Source organism: Argiope bruennichi, chromosome 6 (genome assembly GCF_947563725.1).
Source record: "Argiope bruennichi chromosome 6, qqArgBrue1.1, whole genome shotgun sequence".
Classification (NCBI taxonomy): Eukaryota; Metazoa; Arthropoda; class Arachnida; order Araneae; family Araneidae; genus Argiope; species Argiope bruennichi.
The window spans coordinates 44,705,704-44,715,841 of NC_079156.1; the positions used below are offsets into that span (position 1 = coordinate 44,705,704).

General features: G+C 33.0%; 2 non-coding genes across 2 annotated transcripts; both read left to right on the forward strand.

The window, feature by feature from the left end:
* Window positions 1-1,153: 1,153 nt before the first annotated feature.
* Window positions 1,154-1,226, forward strand: Trnaf-gaa (transfer RNA phenylalanine (anticodon GAA)). The gene has a single exon. It is a non-coding gene; the product is annotated as a tRNA-Phe (tRNA).
* A 10-nt stretch (window positions 1,227-1,236) lies between these two features.
* On the forward strand, window positions 1,237-1,308 carry Trnad-guc (transfer RNA aspartic acid (anticodon GUC)). The gene has a single exon. It is a non-coding gene; the product is annotated as a tRNA-Asp (tRNA).
* The last annotated feature ends 8,830 nt before the right edge of the window (window positions 1,309-10,138 follow it).

Consider the following 10,138-nt stretch of genomic DNA (forward strand, 5'->3'; position numbering starts at 1 on the left):
TTTTTAAAGTTTTGTATTGGCTTACAAAATATAATTATAAAATAAAAAATTAAGCATAAAAATTACAAAAAAAAAAAAAAAAAATTAAAGAGAAAAGTATTTCTATTAACATAATACTTCTGATTTTAATATAAATTATTTTCTATAATGATAAGGAAACAAAATTCATTGTTTTTTCATGCCAGAATTATCAAAAGGCGAGACAGTACAGTCTGATTCGCAATGCCGGCCTTTTGCCGATTGCTTCTAGCGGGGCTGGCGCATAAGAAGGTCCACACCAAAGTATTGCTAAAAAAACAAAAACAAAAAAAACCCTGCTGGATTTAAATTTTTTTCTCACACACATTCTGGGGGAGGAGAGATGATCTACACTTTCTTACGTGTAAAGGGTCCCACCTGCCGGCAAGTTGTAGAATTGTCAGTCAGTTAATGATGGAATTCCATGATGTCTTTGAATTGCAATATTTATGAAAAAAGGCATCGAAGAAGATTAGATTTGAACAAAATGATTAATTCAAACGTTTGTAATTCTAATTCGTAGACAATTCAATTTTTTTCTCCAGTACCTCAAACTTTTTATTAACATAATATTAAAACTTTGTTTGCAAGATGAACTAAATAACAAAGGATGTCACAAATGAATCCCCTTACGAACAATTATTCCATTAGAACAATGAATAATTTTGCTTCCTTATAATTACCGAAAATAATTTTTATTAAAATAAGAAGTATTATGTTAATAAAGATACTTTTCTCTTTGATTTTTGTTTTTTATAATTTTTATGCTTAATTTTTTACGTTATAATTATATTTTGTAAGCCAATACAAAACTTTAAAAATCCCATTCTGAATCTACCTGCATAAGAAAAGATGAGCTGAATTTAAATTTGAGAAATTGAATGCCAAAAGCTCAATGAAAAGCATACAAAATACGTTTATAAATAAACACTACTACATCCGTTCATATTTTTCCCCCTTTTCAAATATAATCAAAGTTGCATAATGTGGAAGATATGTTTTTTATTCCTACATTGTACCAAGTGAGATACAAAACATACAGAAAGAGATATTCGTTATTATCACATTTCAGTGAATTTCGGCAAGACACGAGGGGACTTTCGGACACTAAAGCACATCGACCCTTTCCATTCGTGCCGAAATAGCTCAGTTGGGAGAGCGTTAGACTGAAGATCTAAAGGTCCCTGGTTCGATCCCGGGTTTCGGCAAGCGCTCTTATCCTCGGTAGTATAGTGGTGAGTATCCCCGCCTGTCACGCGGGAGACCGGGGTTCGATTCCCCGCCGGGGAGGGCATTTCTTTTTTCTCTCACCCCATCGAAAATAATAAGAATTTTTACACAGAATATCTTCCAAAAGTTTGAAACGAGTAGAGAACTTGAAGATCAAAAATCATTACAGTTGGTGTAGCAACGAAGCGAAAATAACCAAAATAATGGAAGAAATTGAGGTAAGTAACAAATATTCCATAAGAGCTGTATTAGCAAAGATAGAGGCAAAACTTGTATTTTCGAATAATCAAACCTTCTACATCCTTAGAACCACAGAGAATGCAAACAAAAGAGATGCGATGTTTTACCTTTAAGTCTATATTGTAGTTCAGTACCAAAATCTGGGCGAAATCTGTCAGTCTGCTTATCTTTTCGTGTAGGTGTGAACACGGTCATTCAGAAATGTAACCTAGATGCATGAAATCTGGCATAAGGGTTTATTATGATATTCGCTGATTTTGGTATTAAATTTTGAATATAATTCATCAGTGGATTGACTGATTGTCGATGTATTTATATGTTTGTATGTAAACCCTATATCATATAAAAAAGATAAAGTACAATATGTAAAAATAATGTGATAATTTTATCCTCAATTTTATCCTATAGATCTATGTCGAAGTTTGGACACCAGTCTTTCAAAATAAAAGTTCAAAATTCATACTCTATTCTCTTCAACTTATTATGATGGCAAACACAAAATTCACTATACTTTTTAAATATGTAAACAATTGGGATAAAACATTCCTGCTAAATCATTATTTTTTCATGTCTATTATTTTACGTTTTCCTACGTCAGTCGAAAATGTCTGTCTTAGGGTTCACATGATTCGCTTGATAAAACTTATTTGATCGTTAAGATGATTATTAAAGCAAACTTTTTAAAATGAATTTTTTTCAATCAGTTTTTTTCTTTAATATTTTCGGTCTCTATGGCGGAAAATGTTGAAATTTAATTTAATTTTTAATGAAATAAAATTTCCAATTTTTAAAATGTTAAATTTTTTTAACTTTCCAAAAATTTGTTTCGGTTTTCGCAATTCTGTCTTCTAAAGTATTTTTGTGCTGAGTTTGGAGTTTTTAATTCTAACTGTCTGTCCTCTAAAGAGCTGACGCGTGCGTACACACACATATACATAAACGCGTACAAACACTTCCTTTTAAAAGTATCGATGCATATGTGTATTTTTCATTTATCGGCATTTCAATTAATTATTCGGGGGAAAACTCTATCTTTCATAACGCTGAAAAAATCTTACTGCTATGACTTATTTTTGGGGATAGGACGCACATACATAGCGATTTTTCTGAGATATCATTGCAAGGCCTGTTTTTTCCGATTAGGTCCTATTTTCGTAACAACAGTCGGCTACAGCAAATCCTGTCTGTACTGCTTCGTTCAGTGTTGGCCGACTGTACACAAGAAGGTCCTATTTTCAGAGAAGTACCTTAATCGATACACTTTTATTAGTACCTCCGCCAAAAATGACTTTGGATATTCATTTTGGTTTAAATTTTTTGAGCTATACATCAGGTTCGAAAGTGCGAATGTCCTTCTGATTAAAATATATAAAATCGATTAAGTGAAATTATTTAAAATTAATCAACATTGACAACCTACTGTTTCGGCGGGATATTGACTATATATAATTTCATTTCTTTCAAATGTTTTGCTCATTCTGTACATGGACCTCTGTTTTCTAAATTTTCCGGCATTGTAATTCCACTTTTTTATTCGTTTTGTAAACTAAACAGATTTAAACAGAATCCTCCTTCTTTAATTTTCAACCATGGAAGAAAATAACATTATTAAATATTTGATGAAACAATGAAAACGGTTTGAAATTTATAGCTACAGTGTAATCTACTGTTAAAAATTAGGCAAAAAAAAAAAAATAATAATAATAATAATAATAATAAAAAAATAATTATTATTATCAAAATTCAGCAAAATTTGATACGTCTATTAAATTGGTATCATTAAAAAGGCAAAAAATTTTGAAAAATATAAAATTTCGTATTTGTGCGATAATAGTTCGAAAGTTACAGGAGAAAAATCCCAAGATACAGCGTTATTTCTTGTTAATTGAAATTTTGGTTCAAATTTCAAAAACCCATTCCTAGGTGCACATTCCCTTCCTCCCAGATATTTTTGTGCCAAATTTGGTAGTTGTAGGACAAATGATGGAGTGTCAACTCACACACACACTCATCTTTATTAATAGTAGAGATTAGAATAAATTAAAAAGTCATGCATTTGATAAAAAAAAAATGATTAAATTCGATTAGTTATCACAAAACGGAAATAATAGCTATTATATAACTTGACCTTAATATGACGGCAATTCTTGAAAACTGTATTCACTCTTTAATATCTACAACTGTCTAACTCGTTTTTATCTCTGTTGAGTTAGTACAAATTCCAACGGTTGCAAAAAGAAATGAATAAAGCGAAAAAACCTTGAAAATCTTTATGTCAACAGCGATTTTACTCCTTCAGCCATTATCTCTCAGTTCTAAAGTGTTTGAAAGCGAATGAGCTCAGAGGCGGGTGGAAAAAACATCAGATAAGAAATTATGTTGCCTCATTTCTTTTCGATAAAATTCGAAAACTTCCTTTTTGTTTGCTTCGTTCAATTTTTTTAATAGGAGGCGGTTTTGGCCTATATTTGTATTTTGTTCACTTCCAAACAATACAGTTTATGCTCTTGCTTAAATGGTTATCAGAAGGCGTTTGGCGGCACAAAAATCACCTCTTGGATGATGGCCAAGAGGTGTATCAAAGTCTGTGATTGAGCATCCGTCCCATAGCTTGACTTTTACGAACAGCATTTATTAGAATTTTCTGCGTTCTTATTCTAATTCAGCTATGTCTGGCTCGAGGGGTGTATTAAGTGCGACAATACAATACCCCACAATTTTTTTTTGCAATACTAATATTGCAAAAAAAGAAGAAGAAAATAGGCATACACATACATTTTTCTGCCATTTGTGTACATTTTATGTCCTTCGATCTAAGACAAGCTTATGTTCTTTTAGTCTAAATAAACTTGAAGCTACCTTTCCTCGATTACATAATTCTAATTTTAGCCGAATATGCAATTTTTTCTTTTAAGAAGAGATTTGAAACTTTTATACTCAGAAATATAATGGACCACGGTTTATCTAAATTAACGTCCCGTTTTAAAGCAACACTGAGGCTATTCTGGGACAGAGCTCGTTATTAAGAACTGCGATCAAATGAGGAGGAAGACACCTGAGCTGCCCCCCCCCTCTCCAAATCTCCTATATCCAAATTAAGTCCCGTTTTAAAGCAACACTGAGGCTATTCTGGTACAGACCTCGTTATTAAGAACTGCGATCAAATGAGGAGGAAGACACCTGAGCTGCCCCCCCTCTCCAAACCTCCTATATCCAAATTAAGTCCCGTTTTAAAGCAACACTGAGGCTATTCTGGGACAGAGCTCGTTATTAAGAACTGCGATCAAATGAGGAGGAAGACACCTGAGCTGCCCCCCCCCCCTCTCCAAACCTCCTATATCCAAATTAAGTCCCGTTTTAAAGCAACACTGAGGCTATTCTGGGACAGAGCTCGTTATTAAGAACTGCGATCAAATGAGGAGGAAGACACCTGAGCTGCCCCCCCCCTCTCCAAATCTCCTATATCCAAATTAAGTCCCGTTTTAAAGCAACACTGAGGCTATTCTGGTACAGAGCTCGTTATTAAGAACTGCGATCAAATGAGGAGGAAGACACCTGAGCTGCCCCCCCCCCTCTCCAAACCTTCTATATCCAAATTAAGTCCCGTTTTAAAGCAACACTGAGGCTATTCTGGTACAGACCTCGTTATTAAGAACTGCGATCAAATGAGGAGGAAGACACCTGAGCTGCCCCCCCCCCTCTCCAAACCTCCTATATCCAAATTAAGTCCCGTTTTAAAGCAACACTGAGGCTATTCTGGTACAGACCTCGTTATTAAGAACTGCGATCAAATGAGGAGGAAGACACCTGAGCTGGCACCCCCTCTCCAAACCTCCACATCACACAAGCGGGAACGCATTTGGTCCCAGCGGATTTAATGTGTATTAGACTCGCTTACACGACAGTTCTTCGACGGAATCGGGTCTCGAACCTGACATCCTGCAGTTCCGAAGCCTTACTACCACAGCCCACAATGGTCTGTAGAAGATCCTCTCAAATGTTGAAAAGATAAGTTTGGCTCTGAAAACTTAATGAAAGCAACATTTAGTAATTTACACACAATTAACACACAGCACACAATTTATCTTCAAGGATCTCAGTATTGCAATATTAATTTAAAAATTATTAATTTGATTGTATTTTGCACCCTTATTGAAAATTATATTGGCCTTTCAAAAATGAATATAGCCTTATCAAATGCAAATAGTGAAAAAAAAAGATTTTTTTCTTTTGTCATCTAATATGGTAATGCTAAATAATAAAAGCATAAATAAGTAAGTAAAAACCAGCCGGAGTGGTCCCCCCGAAACTTTCTCGTATACTCTCTAATAAACTTGTCATGCCAGAGAACACCTTCCATGCCATTGGCATACAACTAATTATAATGTAGTAAATTTTAGCTTGATTTTATCATTTTTTCTGAGTATATAGTGTCATCCTTGGCGAATTTTTTGGCGAGTAATGTCTGGTATGGCGTTAATAGTAGTATCCGAAAACCGAATTTGTACATCAGACACGTATTTCTCAGCCGATTGAAACAAAGATTTGACGCAAAGCTACATTTGTAGTCACAAAATGTCATACCAAATTTGATATACTTAAGTCCCTGCGTTTTTGAGTTATCGCGTTTACGTGTGCAAACCGAAAGTACAGACCGACAGATGGTTAACCCCCTTGACTCGAACTTAGATAAATGTTTATACTATAAATGGTAAATTCGTGTATTGAATTTTATCTATCCAGTTCTTTTCGCTTTGTAGTTGTTGTGTTAACTTATATTCCAACGGGTAGACAGACAGATTTCCTCAGAACGGATTTTGTTCAAAATTTGATAGAAATCTACAAATTTGGTATAAAGACAGCATACTGAATCTCATCTGTCTAGCTAAAAGCGTAATTGAGTTATCTTTGTCACAAACAGGCGATTTCTAAAAATGTGTTTTTCGAACTCAAGGAGATCTAAAATGTAAAGGTTCGTCAAAATCTCGAGTTCGAATTTTTTTCGATGATTATTACTATAAATTTTTTTTTTCTAGCTGTTAAAAATTGAATATCATACAAAAATTGAAAATTGAAAGCTTGTTTATTTTATTTAAATTTATTGAATAATAATTTTAAAAAAAAGAGTGCATGTGTGGAAATGAAGCCTAATATGGCGATCCAAATTTGGATTGCCTGCGTCCTGGCCTAGGGGTAGTGCGTCTTCCACATGCTCTGGGCATTCTGGGTTCGAGTCCTGGTTCGGGTATGGTTGTTCTCTTCCTTGTTTTCTCTCTGTGAGGTGCGTGAATGAGCCCCTCTGTTAAAAGGGGTTGTACAAGCGAGTGTATGTGTGCTATCTTCATTTGAGCTAGAAGTCTGACTTCTGCCCTCGGGTGCTCAGGGGTCTTTACCCTCAGAAGCTACTGCACTAAAATTTGGCTTAAAATAGTCACACGACAAAAAAAAAGTTTGGATTGGTGTCTTCCTGAGTTTTATTAAAAGGCTGACTAATCCACGAGAAGACTGAAACATTATCAATGCTGGCTCTTACGCTGGAACAGATGAGAGAGGTCTTGAATTGAGTGGAGAAGACCGATGAAGACGAGTCACCTATGGTGACGAAATCTTCCCCTACCGGGTGCTATTGAATAATTAGTCGTCTGCGAAACTAGGAAAGGCTAAATTTTATTTTTTTAGCTGCTTACATTTTGAAATCATGTTCTCTTGTAATTGAAATAGGCAGCCAGATTTCTTTTCAATGGATTTCCTTCAAAATTTGATAGATTTACAAATTTGGTCTTAAGTCCATAGACCAAATTTCACCCGTCTGTCTCAAACCGTTTTTGAATGATCATGTTCGAAGAAAAGAAGGCAGATATTTCCTCAGACATTTAAGCTCGTGATTTTCTTCCATTATTGAAAACTGAAGGAAAAAAGATCGTTTATTACCTACATAGTTTAAATGAGGAATCGGTAAGTAAAATTTATTACATTACCACAAAAACCAACAATGTAAAATATAATCAGATTTTTAAAGTACTATGATGTCATGGGACTTGACTCTATTAGGAAGGTTTATGTACAGAGTAAACAGAACATATGAAAATTCATTAAAATGATGTGGCTTTTAATTGCTTGAATTTGATATGTAAACATGCGTTATTAAAGGAATCATGAATATCAAATTATGCATAAAACATTTAAATAATATTAAGCGAAACCAATATGTGCATGCGAACCGACTTGTCGCCAAAGGCCGCCAATAATACATAAATAAAGACATATTATATTTTTCACAAAGTTATTAATCTAAAATAAATCACTTACGTGTTGATGAAATTAAAAATATGTGGAAGTGGGAGGACGTAATAGAATATTTTCGTAAAGGAAGTGCCATATAGTAATGTATAGTGACTAGGATCATAAAATGTCTAATCCACTTTGATAATGACACAATATATAAAACCGCTGCATTGTCCATTATGAGGCCTTTCTGTTAATAAAGTAGTCAGTTTAGTTACACATTTCAATACAATTTTGATTTCATCAACAATTGATGATTTATGTTAACTAAAGTTCAAGATATATTTTTAGTTAATATTTTTTTTTATTCCATTGATTTTGTGAAAATGTATACTTTTATTTATTTATTTTGACTCGAGACTGGCGTCCATTTTGTAAAAAAAAATGTTATTGAAATGAATTTCGGTATTTATAAATACAGTAATAACTAAGTAAATGCAATCAGAATTTGATCAATTATAGTACATAAAGTGTTAATATATTCTTAATATTTTATAATTAATAGAATTTATATTTTTTGCAAATTCATTATCTGGCAGTTTGAAAAATGAAGATTTTGATCGACAGTTTGCAATTCCTTCCCAGACTAGTAGCCTTAATACATTGCTCAATTTACTTAATCAGATATTGGCCTTTGATGCTGATCAAAATTTGAAATATATATACATATATATATAGGTGTGTGTGTGTGTTCTAAGGTAAACTGAGTGCACCTTGTTTCAACCCCGCTACTCACTGATCGAATCTCAAAACCAATAGAACTTCCCCCTTAATATTTCTGTTGCTAAGCGCGTTGCGATCGTGTACGAAACCTTTTTTTTTTTCTCCATTTTTTATTGTGACCTTGCAAGCATATGGCACTCTCAAGGCCATTTCTTTCTTTCTTTTTTGCTCTACTTTCAGAAGTTCATTGCGCTTAGAAAAGGGGTGGAAACTTGTGGCTGAAACACCCTTTGTGGGATTTGAAAATGCTCTTTCCTGTTAGCGGAGGTGATAAAACCACCTGCTAGTGGGATAAAAAGGAGAGCGGGTGGGGCTGGGAGAAGGCGAGGAAGACGGAAAAAAAAAAAAAAAATGTTTGCTGATATTTCTTATCATTTCTAATGCTTACCGATTACTAACAAAATGGTCTTAAAGTGTAATCTGGAATTTTTTAAAGATATAAATTTGACTTTACATTGCTAACCATTTCTTAACCGGCGTTCCTACGACCTGCCCGTCTGCAGATAGGGCGCCTCCCCCCATCCGACAATTTGTCGGTAATCTGGACAGGCATCAAAGCACCCCAGAAAACAGCAAGACAGGGTCAGAGGGGGGGGGGAGCGTGCATCATCTGTAAGGCCATAGTAGTACGAACATGGCTTAATGCTTGCCATTTATATGACTAATCATTTTTAATGCTTACCGATTACTAAAAAATTTTCGTTTTAAAGAGTAATCTGAAACATTTGAAAGATGGGAAGAAAGACATTACATTATTAACTATTTCTAATGTTTACTCATCACTAAAAAAAATTTTGGTCTTAAAGAGTAATCTAGAATCTTTTTAAAGGAAAAACATTCATGCTTTAAAATGTAACACAAGAAATTAAAAAGAAAAATGTTTCAAGAAGAAAATAAGACATGTAACATAAAAATAACTTTTAAATTAAATAAATAAATAAATATTTTGTTTTATTTAAAAAAATAATTCTTAAAAATAATTTTATTAATATTTATATTTTTACATTAATTTTTAAAAATTAATTAAAAAAATATCGAAATAATTTTAAGGGACTTTACTGTTGACATCAGATGGTATTATTTTATAAAAAACAATCTTTTGTATAATAAAAATAAAAAGAGGGTTGAAATAAGATTATCTAAATTGATATTTTTAGATTCTTTGTGAATGTATTCATTTCTGTATTATTCATTTTTATACTGTATACATGCCTTTTTGTATTACTTTCTGTGATGAACGACGTTTTGGCTTTCAGATAAATTTATTGCACTTAACGAAATTTATTAACTTTTCAGAAATGTATTAAAAAATATTTTAAGAAAATTAAAATAAAATTAAAATTTATTACCTAAGGATTAAAACTTTCGTAGAAGTGAATTTAAATAGGATTTTAATTAAGTTGTTGAATATCTTTGATTCGTGAAGATTTATTAATTTAGAGAAATCTATAGAGAAAAAAAATATGTTTTTCGGATTCAGAACTGTATAAACCGTATAGATTCATCAAAATCTCGAATTTTGTGACGATTTCAATGATCCCTCTTTTTATGCTTTGTATACGAAAAAGTAAAAAATTCAACGCTTTATATGCAATTTAGCTGTGTGGGAAATGCCAGAAAAAATTAACTCAATTTTATCTTA